At 40.9% G+C, this 18,337-nt stretch overlaps 3 long non-coding RNA genes across 3 annotated transcripts; 1 reads left to right on the top strand and 2 right to left on the bottom strand.

The window, feature by feature from the left end:
* Positions 1–4,274: 4,274 nt before the first annotated feature.
* Positions 4,275–5,026, bottom strand: LOC112576315. Its single transcript, XR_003101800.1, has 3 exons — positions 4,878–5,026; positions 4,600–4,693; positions 4,275–4,437 (listed from the first exon to the last, which is right to left on the bottom strand). It is a non-coding gene; the product is annotated as an uncharacterized LOC112576315 (long non-coding RNA).
* Positions 5,027–5,128: 102 nt separating this feature from the next.
* On the top strand, positions 5,129–7,627 carry LOC112576317. Its single transcript, XR_003101802.1, has 3 exons — positions 5,129–5,323; positions 6,048–6,144; positions 7,184–7,627. It is a non-coding gene; the product is annotated as an uncharacterized LOC112576317 (long non-coding RNA).
* A 247-nt stretch (positions 7,628–7,874) lies between these two features.
* On the bottom strand, positions 7,875–9,130 carry LOC112576316. Its single transcript, XR_003101801.1, has 2 exons — positions 9,046–9,130; positions 7,875–8,034 (listed from the first exon to the last, which is right to left on the bottom strand). It is a non-coding gene; the product is annotated as an uncharacterized LOC112576316 (long non-coding RNA).
* Between the last annotated feature and the right edge of the window lie 9,207 nt (positions 9,131–18,337).

Below are 18,337 nucleotides of genomic sequence, written 5' to 3'. Positions count from 1 at the left end.
CATTCTCGTTGTGTCTCACCACCGTCCCCACCCACTTCCCACCGTCTCACCCACCCACTGTCACCCCCATGCACCCCTTGAATGCTTGGCTTATACTGCTTGAATTCTTCTGGGCTGCCAAACCGAAGACCTTTTTCTGTTCTCTCTAGGCTGCTTGTGATCACTTGTTTATGCGATACGAACTAAAAGAAAAAGAGAAACGGCTTTTGAATGCCAAAGGATGCGCTGACATCTTGTCAAGATCGACAGAAAAAACCAAGGGCGAAAGAAAATATAAAAGGAAATTACGGAAACAAAGTAATAAAAACAAGAATAGCTTCGGCAAAAGCTGTGGCGGTCACATGGAAATGATTCTGTCGATTGAAAGCTTACATCGACTGTTTTCGCGATGATCTAACAAGAATTGCATTGACAGAGCGATATTTCTGTCTACGAAGAGTGGGGCACTGCACCAAAGATTGTGAATTCCACTTTAACTACAGACATCATAATAACTTTTAGCTACTTTCAGAATCAGAACGCTTGCTGAAGATTCAATGTAGTGGCAAGGCTGTAGACCGTATCCCTGCTGATGGCGTCCACTTTCTTTTCCACATGAGTGACTATACTAACGGGGCAGGCAGTGAACTCTTTGCTTTGAGATCGACATCGTCGTCGTCGTCGTCATTCTCATCGTCATCGTCGTCGTCTTCTTGTTGTTGTTGTTGTTGTTGTTGTTGTGTAATAATAATAATCGCATAATAATAATAATAATAATAATAATAATAATAATAATAATAATAATTATAGTATACAAGTTTTAGAGAAACAAATCATTTCAGGACGAGGACGTCCCTTTATGTTGACTTCACATTAATATATCGCCGTTTTGTCGGGGGTAATGACGTAGAAATGAGTAGTATGGCCATGTTTTCAAACTTTAAACAGTTGTAAAAAATTTTTTTTTCCGTTTAAGCAGTTCGTCTGGGAATTTATTCTTTTGAAGATGAAGGACGCAGATGTGCAAAGGGAAGGCTGTTTTATTGCAGACTTTTTCGACATTTTAAAGCTAAGAAACTGTCCACTTTGTGACCCCGGAAACAGTAAATTCTTCCAACAACAGTGTGAGTATAGTCGCAAGAAATAGTTTGAACGCAGAGATGAGACTGGAGTACATCACTGCATCAGGCACAACATACCAACAGTGGAGTAGTCACCTCAACCCCAGCCACTCCCTTACCGGTGGTAAAACCGCTTCCCGTAATTAAAAGACAGATGAATGAAAATTTCGGTCTGTTGGGGTGGGTGGGTGTAGCGCATCTTAAGTCCAGAAATGTTGGCCTGACACCTGGCGATTTCGCTAATGAAAGTCTTTTGAAGATAATTATCGTCTGTAGGCGGCCTTAACAAGAGGAGGGTCTGGCAGTCATGAAGCCTTATTTATTTTGCGTTGGCAAGAGTTTTTATCCCAGACCTTCACAGGGCTGCATAGTTATGTGTAAAACTGAGAATTATCAAAACAACAATAAGAACTCCTTAGCTTTGTGGCCTTGAATATTTGTGGTTCACTGAGTCTAGAACTGTCATAGGGAAAACGGAGTGCAACAACATTGAATAATTATTCAAAGATTTTATAGCCTGGTACCCCAGCCAAAGCAGGTTCAAACACAAAAATGCGGAAAGCTTTTTCATGTCTAGCTTGTCAGGAGAAGGGACACCACTCTTCCCTTTCTTCCCGCAGTCTTGTTACCTTCCCTAATAAATCATTTACTCATTTCTTCTGTAAAACAGTTGAGTTAGCAAGGGACAGTCTTCCAACCACAGCTCCTAGTGGGATCTTCGAACCAATGGCCTTTTCTTTTTCTCCCCACTAGACTGCGGCATTACCTCCACTCTAGACTAGAGCATTCCCTCCCGAAGCTAATACAGACAGTTGGTACTCAACCCTGCTTGTCAACAGTTTTTCCTTCTTTCTGCGGGTGGTCCAGTGGTGCAACGTTTAGCTCTTGACACCACTGTGATATAGCCCTAGTTGCTGGCACGGCATAAAACACAAACAACAAACAATTGACACCACTACAGTGAAGGTTGGCTGTCCAGGGATCAGATCTCGTCTCGGGCACGCCGTTCTTTCTCTGCCTGTGGCATCTGTTGACAGGGCTGGCTACCTTGCTGTGCTGAAGCCTTAGTTGCTGGCTCGGCGTAAAACACCAATATACCTCCCCCCCTCTGATCTGCTGGTTGGAATCTCCCGGGTGCATGATCGTAGAAGAGCGATTGGGAGCTTTTGTGTACCCCTTCTTCTCCCCTTTGCTGCCTTCCCTTACCCAACCCTCTGCAAATCCAGGTACGTGAGGTACCCACTCCAAAGCTGATTAATTCAGAGATTATCGTATAGACTGTCTGGTTAAACGGTTAAGGTGTGCTTCGTCACAGTTTCGAACCCACAAGTGTGCAAGCCACTGGCTTCTCTCTCCGCTGGTCTAGCTACTATGGCGACTAGGCTATCCGCTCTCTCCGCAACATGAAGCATAACTCGTACAGCGAGTCGCCGTGCTGTGCTGTGAATTATCTCTCTTGCACCAGTCTTGCAGCACGAGTGTTTAAATCGCTTGAATTATTTTACTTGTTTTCAGACCGAGTAAGAGAAGGACAGACAGAATTAACAGAATGGTAGCAAAAGAAAATAATTGGGTAAAGCAGTTAATGTGATTCATGTGATTCGACTTTTTGTCATGAATGACAAAAAAAAAAAAAAAAAAAAAAAAAAAAAAAAAAATGGGGAGAGAACTTTTTGTGCACACTCACAAATTACTCTTCTTCTCTATAGATATAAACTTAATGCAAACATCTCCCCATGTCTCACTTTCCCCCACCCTCTATTAAGAGTGTCTGTAGATGGGGAGATATAAAACACCATAATTACTATCATACTCATCGTCACTAATCCCATTGGCTATTGACTGCATGTGAAGCTGTACTTTTAATTGTAATTTTGACCGATCCCAAACAAACTAAAATAATCATATCACCCAGTTAAAAAGGCAGTTCATTATCGGCACACAGCACTCCAGGTCAGCTCCACTCCCCTGTGTTTAAAAGGAGAGTACTCATCACCGCCTATTTGGTCAAGGTCCTAATTTCTTATACACGTGAGAGTCCAAGTGATATATTTGACGAAAAAGAAACAATAATAAAATTTACAAAAAAAATTGTACAATATTTAACCGTCAAAGAAAATCAAACCTACGTCTTAGGCACTAATTAGTGTCATATTTTTAACTATATTATGTCAGGATCGCTCATCTCGACCGCAGATGGGGGGCGGATTGGTGTTTTACGCCGAACCAACATAAGGCTATATCACGGTAAAGCATCCAGCTCTATAAACAGATGCCACATACAGAAAAATAACAAGGTTATTTAATTGTGTGCGAGACTAGATCTGAACCCAGGACAGTTAATCACCATTGTATTGGTGACAGGTGTTGTTGCAGAACAGCACTGGTGCAGTTTCCACTGATCACTCCTCGGCATAATAAAATTTCACTTATCGTGTGTTTTTAACATTTCACTTAGCGTGTGTTTTTAACATTTCACTTAGCGTGTGTTTTTAAAATTTCACTTAGCGTGTGTTTTTAAGACCAATGAGATGCACATTTCCCATTCTAGCCTTGTCTAAATTGTTTCTGACTTATAATCACTCAGAAACAAACAGAAAGTCAAACTGAAATTTAAATTTTCATCTTGCTGGCGTCATGGACAACGGACGGAATCAATGTCAAGGCGTAGATGCACCAGATTTTGGTGTGCCAGGTTCACGACGGATTTGACTGACCATGACCCAGTGCAGGATGAGGTCACAATGAAGTGCTCCGGGCTGCTAACCTGTCATCCGCTGGAGCCGGATACCCTGGCCATGAGAGTTCCGGGTTTTGTACGCCGTCCCCAGTGCGCAGATGTATGTACTTAGGTCAAGTACCTATTCACGGTGAACCTCATTCAGAATCGCAGATACGCTTTGTCAACACTCCCCCTCCCCTGTGTCATCGCGGCTACTGCGACGTTGGTCACGCACCAAACATCGATACAAAACAACTCAATTTGACATGGTTTAGAAGTGTAGCAGCAGATGTACATGAGCTTAGGTGCATATGTCTCTTTGAAAATTTATGTATTGACACCATACATAGTTCAGTGTGTGCAAGTACAGCGAGTTAAAAAAAACAAAAACTTCACACCCATACAAAGACACTGCAAAGCCAACCACACAAAGTAAGAGACCAGAAACAAACTTCGTCAGTCAATCGGTTAATCTTTGTTATATCATGTGAAAACATACAGAACAGTTTTTTAGGTAAGGGTTGGTAGCGACGGATGGAGCACAGGTTTGTCACTTCGACATTCTGGTAATAAAACCTGGCAAGACATGGTCTGGGGCGGCACTCGTAGGTCGCTCTGAAAAAAATGTCCATGACTATATATATCTGTAAATAATAATTAAAAGAACATCTAATAATATATAACCTAAAGATTACAACTGTCTTTTCATATGCCATGCTATTAAGCAAAGAATGTGGGAAATCGAGAGTTGGTGGTGAAGGATAGAAGGGCGCTCACCTGCATCTTGCGGTGGGATAGTTAGGGCAGGTCGCAACATCACATGGGTTCACGAAACAGGGACAAAAACGGGGTAAGGTCTGCTGTGCACTCACTGTTTTGAAGAAAAAAAAACAGAAAGAAAACAAATAAAGCTTTTCTTTCTTCGTTTGTACTTTTCTCTTACACTAATTCTCTCCCTCACACACACACACGGAGGTAGGCGGAGGGATACACTTTATCACTTTTTCTCTTTCTCTCTCACAGACACACATTAAAAAGTAATTAAGATCACTTACCCGAGCTTACAGCAGCGACTACTAGCCCGAAGAGGATAATCATCATCCAGCTCTTCATTTCGACAAGAAATGTAAGATTGTGTCCAGGAAAGCAACAATTCACTGCGGAAACACAGACCGCCACATCCTGCACGGTGTATTTATACTTGTGCTCCTCTTTCCCTCTCGTCACCATTCCCACCTCCGGATTTCAGACTCCCCGCCCCTTAATTGTTTTGAAAGATCCGGGAAATACTTGATAGACACTTTCAATACGAGAGAAGCAGTAGTGCCCAATAAAAGTGCGCAGAGTGTCCCCCCTCCCACTTTTTTTGGGGGGCTGGGGGTTGGTACAGAAGATGCGTCAACCTCCAGGGGTCGTAGTTATGAATCAAGAGTAAGTTGTTGCCCTGTGGAGCAGCACGGGACCTCGGGGAGAAGTCTCTTGTTTCTCCAGTCATTAAAAGGTATCCAGAGACCGCAGATATCTGTCACAGTATTAGTCTTAGCTTGTGGTACATATTTAGAACTTTTCTTATAACTGTATAATTGTTTTGAAAAAAAGGAAACTAAGCATTTCAAAGATACTGGGTAAGTGGGTGACGGTGACTAAATTGAAAGCTGGCTCTTAAGGTCGACAACTTTTTTTTGTGGTGCACCAGATGAACATGTGTGTATGTGTTTGTGTGTGTGTTTGTCTTAAAGCTCTGTGTAAAGTCATACTGTCAGAGTGTATGTAAATGTATGTAAATTTCTTTTTTACACTTATTTTCTCAATAACATATAATTATACTTGCACGAAAGCACACACAATCATTAAAAAGTAAGCGTTTAAGACCACTTGCCCGAGCTGACAGTCCAGCAGCTCTTCATTTTGACTAATTGTGAGACTTTTTCCAAGGGAGTAACAATATACAATATACCTCTTTCAACAATTTACCTCTTTTGCTGACACAGACGCAAACCGCCACATCCTGTCCGACTTTATTTATACCTCACTGTCTTCTACCTTTTTTCTCTTGTCCCCTGTCTACTCCCGGATATCCCATTTAAGGGCCCTAAGTTATTAGTTAGAAGCGAGATAGAAAGATCTAGGAGGTCCTTGATGGACATTTTCGATCCGTGGGAAGCAAAAGTGCTCAGACCTAACCTTTTATTTAGGTTTGGTGTGAAGATGTGTCATTGTCCCAGGTGCATCTGTGATGTCCTGTTGTCGTCAGAGAGATTATGTTGCTGTCAACGTGGAGAGAGATGTTGGTGTCGATAAGCCAACACGCACCTGTCAAAGGTTAGGAATACTTTTCCCTATTCGTGATCTGCGTATTTAATTGAAATGCGAATCGTAAATCTCAAACTGTTAGAAACGCAAGACCTGGAAGAGAGACGGTCTGCCCATCCCCCTTTTATGTTCTCAGCGACCACAATAATTCTACAGTGGATGAGTGCGGGAGGGAGAAAGAAGCCTACATAATCGCCTTTCTCTGTAGATTTACCACATTCTCCATCCTTGTTGTTTGTTACCTTATTTCTCTTTGTGTCTTTTATGTTTGTCTCTTTTTATTTGTCTGCATAGTTGCTTCTTTCATCCTTCATATTCTGTCCACGTCTCCTTGTCTTAAGCGCAGGCAGCATGCTCCTTCGTGAGTGCGATTATGCGCTGTATAAATCACAATGTATTATTATAATTATTCCTTTGACTTTGTTTGGGTGGCCAATTCTTAGCCATCCAAAGTCAAAGGATGAGAAATATTAAGTAACATCACTACACTATTTTTAGGATAACATCTCCATTTCCATTTTATGATCACACCTCCATAAATGTTTGATGATAGAAGAAAACAGTTTCCATAAACAGTTATAGCATGTGGACTCCGGTGACGCGATGGTTAGAACAGTGAAGGGTGAAGGGAAGCACTCGTATGATGCTCTGAAATAAATGTTTAAAGCTAAATATATTTGTAAATAGTAGAAAAGTATATAAGGCTACATCAACAAATTACTAACCAGTAGTGTGTGTGTTTATCTCACTAGCTGTACTCGTTCTGTGCTGTTTGTAATGTTTAAATATGTCGATTGATATGGTAGTACACAAGAAAGATGTTTGTTTACTGTTTTTACGATCCAGTTGTGTGCATCAGCAGTGGCAACCAGACTGATTCCTTTTCTACAATTGCTAAAGTTTTGATGGTGAGCCTGCCTTTGATGGTGGCATAAAGTGCTATATAAATCAACATCATTATTATTTGTTGTCGTTGCTGCTGTTGTTGCGACAGCTGCACCTGTACTGTGATTTGATCTTGACAGAAAGATGGTGTTGCTGTCAACAGATACAGATGAAGAGAAAGAAATGTTGATGTCAACAAATCTTAACGGAACATGTGAAAGACGAGGGAGACAGCTACTTTTCAGGAGTTGCACATTTATTTGAACTGCGAATTGTAAACCATTGACTGTAGACAGGCAACACGGGGGACCGCAGACTCTTTTATTATTATTATTAATTAAATATTAATGGCTTTATGGTCGTTTTATTTCACTTAAGTTGGTATTTACATAAAGTCTTATGACAAAGAATTGTAAAGTGATGGAACTTTTGTGTAATCCCCCTTGTCATGTAAATTTCATATATCTGTCAAAGTTTTCTTTTTGCTTAAGTACTACTTGCTTATTTAAGTAGTTCATATATATATATAACTGTTCTTATAAATGTATAATTGTTTTGAAAAAAAAGTTTCAAAGATACTGGGTAACGGAGACTGGATAAAAAGTTAATTCTTAAGGTCGACGACTTTTATTCGTGGTGCATCAGATGAACATGTGTTTGTGTGTTCGTCTTAATGCTTATTGTCAGCGTGTAAATGTATGCACAATATATATATAGGTCACACGCTCGCACAGTTACATACACCACAGAAACATGCGTATCTTGTTACTCATTCACACACAGAAGCTGAAGCTGTCCGGGGAGGGGGGAGTATATATCACACACACACACACATAAATAAAGTAAAACAAGAGAAACAAACAACATTAGTTTATGTTTGTTACGTCATCTGAAAACTGTTTCCTAAGGTGTTATCAGGCAAAGCACAGGTGTGTCACCTCAATCCAGCCATAATAATAATTCCTCACAAAATACCTGGCCAGGCAAGGTATAGGTTCGCATTCGTAGAACGCTCTGGAAAAAAAAATGTCCAAAGCTAAATATAGCCGTCAATGGTACTTAAACATATAAGTCTACATCATCTCAGTACAGGTCAGTAGTTTAATTGTATGTTTATGTCACTAGCTGTATTCGTTCTGTCCTGTTCGTATTCTTTAAATATGTTGTTGACTGTGTAACCAGTCCAGTGCACAAGGCAGATATTTATTTATTGTTGTCATGATCTTAACGATCGTCATCTAAATTTTTATTGAGTGGTGAGAGCAGAATAGAAACATTTTTACTGATAGTATAATATAAAAGCGTTGCATCCCTCTCTCACACACTTCCTGCTTTGGTGATGGAGTTCCATGCACTCGATCATTTTCGTTACTTTCTGTTCTCGTGGTGAACAATATGGTTCGTGGTTAAGTAAAATGGCTTTTTGAAATGTAGCAAGGAACAAAGAATGTTAACTGGCTACATTGTAAATAATGTAACAGGCGCGCATTGCTGCACCTCATATAGGTCATCACTAATCACGTGACATAGCATAGTGTTCTCAGAAATGTCTCCCTGTCGCCACCTGCTGGAGCGTGTTTGCACCATCTCGCCCCACTTTCAAGATGTTTCCTTAATGTAGTGTTACTGCCTTTTTAAATCAAGGCTTCTTACAAGTGTCGGTGTTAGTACACGTTGCACATTCCTGATGATGTCCAGTCACAAAGTCTGGAAATACGAGGTGTATGTCCTATGCCAGCTTATAGTGAGTACTCCTATTCCTTCGTTTCATTTGAATTTAAATTCGATATAAGGACTCTCTGTGTGGGTGTGTGGTCAGCTTGCCCTAATGCGACCTTGTGACCTTTGATCATTTATTGACACCACCTTTGGTTCATATCAATGGGTAAGTAATCAATATTTTAAAAAATACACTAGGGTCGTTAAATACTGGGTCGAGAAACTTGTCACGTGACCTGCCACCATGCAAAGAGTGTGAGGAAATGGGAGATGTTGCTGCGAAAGGTGGTGGTGACGGGAACTCACCTGCATACTGCGTAGGGAAAGTTAGGGCAAACGATACATCACATGGGTTCACAATACATGGACAATAATCCTCTCCACTCACTGCTTGGAAATAGAAAGAAAAAGAGAAAACATTAAGTGCATCATCAGCTTTTCTCTTCTCTCGTGTTTCTTTTTACACTTTCTCATTCATACACATGCTGTAATGCACACACACACACACTGTCGGACTGTCGGAAGTTCACAGATGCATGTTCTTTTATCCCCACATACACATTCTATCTCTCTTTCTCATACTCACACCACATACACAATCATTAAAAAGTAAACATTTAAGAGCACTTGCCCGAGCTGACAGCAGCGACTACTAGCCCGAAAAGGATAATCGTCATCCGGCAGCTCTTCATTTTGCCAAATTGTGAGACTTTTATCCAGGAGAGTAACAATTGCCTCTTTTACTGACACAGGCGCAAAGCCTCCACATCGTGTCCGATTGTATTTATACCTCACTCTCTTCTACCTATCCCTCTTGTCACCTTTCCCATAACCTGGTTAGCCAATTTGCCTTTAATTACTAGCTAAAATCGAGACAGAAATATTAAGGAGGCCCTTGGGGGACACTTTAACTTCGAAGACCTGACTTTCGTTTTTCTTTAGGCTTGGTCAGAAGATGTGTCATTGGTCCACGTTGGATCTTCGATGTTCCGTTGACGTCGTCAGAGACAATGTTGCTGTCAACGTAGAGAGAGATGTTGATGTCGATAAGCAAAAATCGAGCCTGTCAAAGTGAGAGAAGGTTTTTTTTCGCTTTTCATGAGCTGCGTATCTAATTGAAATGTGAATCGTAAATCTCAAATTGTAAGAAACGCAAGACCTGGACAAGATGATTGTTTTATGGGAAATTTTTTTTTTCATGTAGAAAAATCTCCATTTTTGCAAGGACGAAAATTTACATTTATTCTAATATAATCATGTCATCTTCTTCTGTAGTATTATCTGCAAAAGAGGCTTGAAGGGGGAGAGTATTACGCACAAAGTAAAAGAAAAGAAACAAACAACATCAATTTATTAGTTAATCTTTGGAATTCACTTTCTTAAGGGAGGAACCCTCACGTCTGTGGTCAAGAAAGGACGGAGTACAGGTTTTTCACTTCAACATCCCAGTCATAAAAACCTGGAGTTGTCTAGCTGGGACGTCAGCGAAGAAAATTCAGAGAAATAATCAGGGCAGAAGCCTTCAAAGAAATTAAAACATAGTAGGGACAAGAGAAATTCAGAGAAATAATCAGGGCAGGAGTCTACAAATAAATTAAAACATAGTACGGACATTTGTTGTTCATGCGAGAACAGATATTACCTACAGTCAGTATTCAGTATCGGTCTGTCTGATGTCGTTTTAAATGGCAGATCTAACAAGTAAACATTTTCATAGTTTTTGAAAGCTGAATATATCCGTAGTTGTACCCTGTTCCTTTTTTTTAATATGTCGCCCCTTGTCCCGGGTTTGCACTTTATTGTCGAAGTTCGTCAACTCGTTTCTTGTTTTGCTATCGTGGTGTTGCTGTCTTTTTAAATTCTCTGGCTAACATGTATTGCCACTATTTTTATTCCTTATTTTAAAATTTAAAATTTCTTGTAACAAACCTGATCATTATATTTAGCTGCTGTTTTTATTAATATTTTGAAATGAGATTAAGATATTTCTTTAAAGGGAGTGTGGTAGCACACGTTGCACATCCTTGATACAGTGCAGTCACAGAATATGGAAGCACGAGGTGTAGACCTTTGCCCTCTGCATCCCAGCTCATGTAAAGTGGTCCTACTCCCTCGTTTCAGTTGAATTTACGTTCGATGTAAGAACTCTGCACGCATGCGCGAGTGTGTGTGTGTGTGCGTTCGCTTGTGTGCCTGCGCGGACTGAGTAGACACGTTACCTTTACCTTTATAATGGCATACTCTGTGACAGATGCTCCTCCTGATTCATTTTAAGAAAGTTTTAATTATTTTACTGTTACTTAACTAACGATGCCATGTAGCGGTCTGCAAATTTAGATAGTCGTGGAAAATATCTATTTTATATCGCTTACTCCTTTTTTACAGAATGATTATTGTCTGGACGAGAATGAGAGCGTGTATATGTGTGTGTGTTAGTTTGTTTACAGTCTAAACTATTCATAGCGGGATGGAGTTCTCGTATTCAGCTCAGCTAGTGGCATGTGCAAGGAGGCGCCGAGTGACATGACGATCTTTATCTCTTCTCTCATGTCTGTGACTCACAAAAAGTCCAAAGTTTACAAATGAACTCTGTCTTGTCATGTGACCTGCCACCAAGCCAAGAATGGGAGGAAATGGGAGGTGGTGTTGTGGGTGAGGGGATGGTGACCTGCATATTGCCTTGGGCAAGTCGCAGACTGACATGGGTTCACCAAACAGTGACATGCACGAGTGAAGGGCTGATGTGCACTCATTGTTTGCAGGAGAAAAAAAAGGAGAAACTGAACGAAATTGCTTAGTCAACCAATTTATTTGTACTCCCTCTAACGACCCATACAGGAGACATTAGAGCCACATGTCCTCGTGGTGTCTGTAGTTAACGTCGTCGTCTTTCAGGAGTAGCAGAGGTGGGTCACCTCGCGAACCCCGACAAACCATCTGGCTCTGCAGGGTCGAGGGAAGCAGCTGTAGGATGGACTGAAATAAAGACAAAAAACAAAACATCCATCAATGGAGAAATATTTAAGACATCACTTTTTTTGTTTGTTTTGTTGTTGTTTGTTGTTGTTGTTGCTGTTGTTGTTTGAGAAAACTTCTGCCTGCCCCGTTTGCTTAATTTACTGTTTGATTTGTGTTCATTAATTTAGGCGTTGTGCAATGATTCCCTCATTTGACGGTTGATTTTTTTCAACTTTACTACGCTCGGCGACAAAGGTATTGGTGCGAGGATAGCAAAATCATTTGCGGGTGGGAGTTGGTGACTTACTCTAGCGAAACGAGAGTTGCCAAGAGACGACCCAAGCCGCCAAGCCAGGCCAAGAAAGGAAATAAGAAATGATAAGAGGTGTATTAGGGTAAAGGTCAATGTCGATTAGGCATAGGGGAAAATCTTGACTATCAACCACCGATCAAAATCAAATCATCTTTTTTTAAAAGCCTTCCGTAGTTTAGTTACTTAAACTTTCCTTGGTGTCTAATATTTATTCTCTTTTATCCTCTCGACCGTACAAGGAAGGAGGAAACATGCAGTTAATAGGGAATAGTAAGGAACATGGCAAGTTGGTCTTAAAGGATGAATTCTGACGACAACAACAACACAGCTCTAGGTGAGTTCATTTTCAGTATAATACAACGCTAATTATTTTGCTGTTTATGCTATGTAAGGATAGAGATAAGAGTGTAAAATGACATGGACAAACTGTGACTAGAGCCATTATCAACTAAAAAAAAGAAAGAACATTGAAGACCCCTTAATTTTGCCCTAGAGCATACCTGGCATCACCTATGACCCCAGAGGTCAAGCGGCATCTGGACAGCGCTTTATCACTAAGGAAGCTAGACGCTTAGCTTGATTCCTCCATGTTTCCTTGGGGTAACGACTTGCCCTCGCTTTATGATTATTGTCACTTCGGGAGAATGGAGTGTTTAGCAACTAATTAATTACACAATTATTTTATGTGCAAAATGTTTTTGTGACTTTCCAGAAAACTCGAGAGCTGATTGATGAGCGAGAAAGGGACTTGTAGAGGGTCTTGTTACCCACCGACAAAATGGGGAAGGGAGGAGTGTGGGGAGGATTCCTGCACGGAAAAGACACCATTAGCCGATCTTACCTGCATCTCGCGCGGGGGAATCTAGGGCAAGATGAAACCCGGCATGGGTTCACCAGGCACGGGCAAAAGGTGGGAAAGGCCCGCTGTGCTGAGTCTGCATGGGACAGATATAAAAATATATAAAATTATATTTGAAAAATGGGTTTTATATATGAATGTGTGTACGTGCACACACACACACACAGAGCTGTCAGTACATATAGGATCAGATATATGCAAATCCATAAGAGGCCGCACACACGCACACACAGGCGCGTGCATATTAACCTTTTCCTGAAACGTCGTTACAAATAAATGTCAAGGCATTGAACTCTATACATATATAGTTGTTATTTCGCTTTTGGGCTGTAGTTCCTTGTAGTACTAAAATCTCTAATTAATGAGTTTTTAAAAAAGTTCAAAATAGCTGCAAGTCGGTCAGCATCCAATGATAAGACCAAAGTCAAAGAGACTTTTCAGTATATCAGGACTGAACATATAAGTAAAATAATGTTGAATAAAAATGATTATTTTATTACCACAAACCTGAGCTTTCAGCAAGGACCACAAACCCCAGAAGGATAACTGCCATCCAGCCCTTCATTTTGATATTGAGTGCGTGACCTTTTTCGCAGTACCACTCCGCCTGTGTAGACGTGGAACACTGCAGCTTCCAGTATTTATACCATCATGACCTCTGACTCCTCCCTCGTATCCCTTGACCCTCTCCTGTCTTAAGCATATAAATAAATGTCTTTGTCTTGCCAAATAAATCTGAAGACCGGAAACATGGCAAGACTGATGAAGGAGCAGGATGATAGATGCCTTTCCGCTACAGGAATGAACAGATCACATCAAAGATGCGCTTAACCAGCAAATTGTCCCAGCTGTCCCCTGGCTGTACCATCAGCAACATTAATGTATTCAAGTACAGTTCTAATGGTTGGGATCGGCGACTCCTTTCTCTGCATGTCCACGTCTCCTAAACGAAATGGTGTTATTCACTCAGAATTTTGAGAAATAGTATTTTGTAAAAAAAAAATATCTCTTTAATCGCTTTAGCACAAATACAGGCAAGAATGGCTGTCCTTGGTTCAAATCTCATCTCGGGCACGTGACATCTGTTTTCTGGGCTGGTTCCTTAGCCGAGACGTAACCTTGATTATACACGTGCCCCACCCCTAATTCTGTTTACGATTTTTTTTTTAAAAGCTCGGGACTAAGTACTAACATAGACTTAGGACAAGGTCATCTATTTGCAAAGACACTCTTAATAGGGTGTCACTGAGGTATACCAGGTATTTCCATTTGTGGTGGGCGCTGCTGTCTGACCCACATGCCATGTACAAGATGTATTGCCTACTGGCTAAAAATAACGCATCCTACTCCTACCAAAAAAATTGCTAATTTGCGAAAAATAGAAGCCATGTAAGCGCATTTATGTCAAACAAGAAAATAACCTAGTTATCTAGGAAAACACTATCTGTGCTAACACATTTACAATAAAACGATAAAATAACTTTGCTAAACCAGCTATATAAATATTATTAAAAATACCCACACACAAATGTGTATTATTTGTATGATATGTATGTATGGGGTTTTTGTGTTTTTTGGTTTTGTTTTGTTTTTGTTTTGTTTTTTTGTCAAATTGTTTCTCTGACCACCTATTAATCTAGTGTGTGTTCGTCGCACGTGTGTAAGTTTTATTGTTGTAGGTTCATGAAGGCGCGAGATTAATGGACTGCCCAATGAGAACGGAACAAAGACGTTTGCAGGTGTTCATAGACAAGCTCTAACATGTCAAAAAATTCATAAAGTTTCTCATATTTAAATCTGAATTTGCATATCACATCTCGGATTACTTTCGAAATCTTCTCCTTTGGGAATTGTTGTTGTTATTCATATCTCTGTCTGTATCTTTGTGTATGTGTGCGCGCGCGCGTCAGTATGTACTACCGCTCATTCCCCTCTTTCTCAAGCATAAAGTTGAAAGGTGATGACTGTAATTACTGGAGCTATATTAGAGGACAAGCACAGACTGGCACGGATTAAGTCAAAAGCTCGGGTTATACAAATCTTCTAGTAATCTGTTTCGTGGTGACAAATGTCGACCAAGAAACATGGGAAATTAATCTCCGATCAGGACAAGAGGTGACTGAATACTCGTGCTGCACCTTTAAGCGGATATAGGCGTGATTGATTGCAAAATTAGTCTAACATTTACAAAAAATTGGGAGAGGCCACACGTAAGAAAAATTGAACGACTAAACGGTGTCTTTCAAAGACTGTGAACCTTGGGAAGTCTTTTAAGATGGAAATGCTGGTTACCGAAGATCATCATCGTCATCATCATCATCTGCTTCTTTTTTCCCCTTTATTTTATCTCTGTCTTTTTTCTCTCTCTCTCTCGTCTTTATATTCTTTGTCCATTTATTTATTTAACGGCTACTCAACCGTTAACTGTTTGTTACTAATACAGCGAAAACAGGATGTTCAGCAGAAGACAGCTCAGTGGCTAGAGCAACACCATCTAGACCAGAAGGCAAACACCGTATATAGCCGGTTCGATACTCTTGAGACGCGACTTTTTCCCCTCTGAGTTGGAGTCTGTATCTGACTCACTCCGTCGAGAGCTCGAGAAGGCAAGGCAGCAAGATGAGGTAGTTGGGCACCGTTCTCAAAAACAAACAAACAAAAAAAACCTGTCCTTATGACCTCACCTCACTGCCTTTGTCCCTTCCCCTAACCTCCACACACACACCTACCTTTATAACCATAGATCAGATTTCTTCTCAGGTATGTCTGCATGTGCCACACGTTGCTTCGCCGTGATACGCTGCACGCACCTGTTGACACCGGTTCGGAGTACATCAGTCTCTCCCTCCCCGCCACTCCTTATACACCCCCTCCCCACCCGTGTAGAATGTTTATGTGTTGTACGTCAGGTAAATGGAATTCACTTGAGACCCTTCCTCATGGACGCGCGTCCTAGCCGAGGGGTAATTAAGGACTTAGCAACGCATTGTTTAAACATAGATATTCGTTTCATAGAGAAGTCACGGTTAAGCTATTACCTGCCATTCAGGTGCCTACCTGTCCTTTGATGTGATGCTTTATACTACAACCAGACAAAAAGGGCGGATGGCGGAGAACAGTTACCGGGCTCCAGAACTCATCAACGTCACCAGACATTAGCTTCTTCATCCATAACACACCATCCGCTCGCACTGTGGGACTGTCCTACCCCGCCACACACACACTTTTTATGCTGAGCTGTACCGGATGCTTTGTGTGCAATTTTTATTTATTTTTTATTTATTTATTTTTTGGTCCGTTGATGTGTCTCAGTCCGTTTGTCTGCTAACGTGTTTTGGTCTGTGTCCGTTTGTGTGTTACACGAAATTTTTTTCTGTCTTTCTTTGCTTCTTTAACTTTTTTGTGAAGATCACTGAGCCTTCTGTTCTTCTTCTTCTTATTATTATTAAATACCTTATTTTGTCGCAGTGGGCATAATCTTTTACAAAGTTTTATAGGTTATGTGCCACGTGACTGTTTTTACACTTTACATGCTATAACGTTTCTTCCTCCCCTCCCCAAAAAAAAAAAAAAATAATAAAAAAAATTAACCCACGAAGAGAAAAAAATAGTTATAATAAAGGAAACTTTTTACTATAAACGGCCACACATTCTGTATATTATTCTGTTACGATCTTGCAATAGCATTGTCTTATATTTAGGAATGTTTGTTACTAGTAGAGTGAACTTTTTTCTAGTGATTGAGTGAAGCTCAGTGCATTGTACTATTTCCCGAAATCTGGGTGAATACCCCCTTTTCCCGTTATCGTGATAAACGCCCGCTGTTATCACCCTGTCACACCAGTCGAGGAGATGGCCTTTGACTTTTCCCAACGCTGAGGTTTGCATTTTCCTTGGGAGGGGGAAGAGAGACAGGTGAATCGAGGGCAAGTTTAGGTCACCTGCGACCACAAGTTAGTGGATCCGCGTTTTCGGAGAATGATGTATGCGTGCGTCTTTCCCCCGAACTTTCAGTTTCACCTCTCCTGCTTTTGTAACCGGTTTATCGTCGTATGTGAAGCATAGGAATCACTTGGAAAAAAGTTGTCAATCCCAATTGTGAATACCCAGCCTTGTTTCGCAGAAAATTCGTTGCTGACGACAGGTGAATGCCTCGTCTTTATCTTCATCTTTATTTAAAAAATACTAACAGGTAAACTATACCTACCAGACTCTCTTTGCTATTTTCCTCAAATAACACACAAAATTCTCTAAAACTTAATATTCTCATTTCTAGAAGAGACCTTTTTAAATCGTCTGAAATACTTAGGGGACGTGCTGTCTTTAAATAGCCTTCATCTCCATTTTAACCAAATGAACCCCCAGAACTGCTTTCGACTCCAATTACTAAAATTCATATACTAGAATGTAGGATATTTTCTTAGTAATTAGCTTATTCTTCCCCTGTAAAGGGTGAGGGCTAGACGGGGAAAAGGCATGCCCTGCTTACTCTACCACCTTCGTTAAAAATTGTCATTCTGTCTCTTTGTATCTTTCTTCCTTCCTTTTTCGGCATCTGTGTACAGTGAAGTAAAGACATGCACTTATTATTCCACAACATGTGACATCTACTTACAATGCCGACTGCCTTGCCTTGATATACACTTATACAATTGTTGGATCGATGTAAAATACCCAGGAACGTGGAGTGGATATTGTGGAGTGGGATGATATATATAGAGACCTCACTGTGAGGCTGCTTTACCTTTCCCCAAACCCTCTATAGAACTGGATACCCATTTCCGACAGCTGGGTCAACTGATGGAAGTTCGCTGTTATTAAGAATAATGATAATAAACGTTGGCGTGTATAGCGCTTTATCCTGCCATGTTGACAAGCTCAAGAAGCGTCACAAATGACAGATGTGACGTCAAAATAAGGTGACGACAAAATGTCGGTGTGTAGGTGACGTCAAACGTCAGCGCCCACACATAGCACGAGCCACCATCAGCAGCCCTAATATCAAACAATTCCTACAAGCCATGATACACTCACCATGGCAGGTACAGCAAATCCAGCAGACGGCTCTACTCTGATTGTAACGACGAACAAGCCCCGCAGTACACGCAAAAGTTCATTGATTAACAAAGGTCAAGCGCAGCGATCATAATTAAAGTCATCGTGTTGACAAAAGAACTGTAGCCACCGAGACGGAAGAAACACGATGGCAGGCCCATCAAAAACAAACCAAATCACAAGTCCAACTCGAGGAAGATATGAGGGAAGATAAAACTACCAGCGAGCTCTGCCCCACTCCAGCGAAGGGACATCACTCTATATCGATCGTTACACGGTTATCCCCCTTGTCTTGTCACTCGGCCCACAGTGCCTGAACCTCTCCACCTCGTGGCTATCAGCTTCTCTCTCCCCAATGTCCACGCTCTGTCTCTCCTCTCTCACCCTCAGTATATTTTTAGATTCGTTATACT

Source organism: Pomacea canaliculata, linkage group LG11, assembly GCF_003073045.1.
Source record: "Pomacea canaliculata isolate SZHN2017 linkage group LG11, ASM307304v1, whole genome shotgun sequence".
NCBI classification, from domain to species: Eukaryota; Metazoa; Mollusca; class Gastropoda; order Architaenioglossa; family Ampullariidae; genus Pomacea; species Pomacea canaliculata.
The sequence above is the reverse complement of the archived record's forward strand: the minus strand, read 5'-3'. Positions and strand labels throughout refer to the sequence as shown.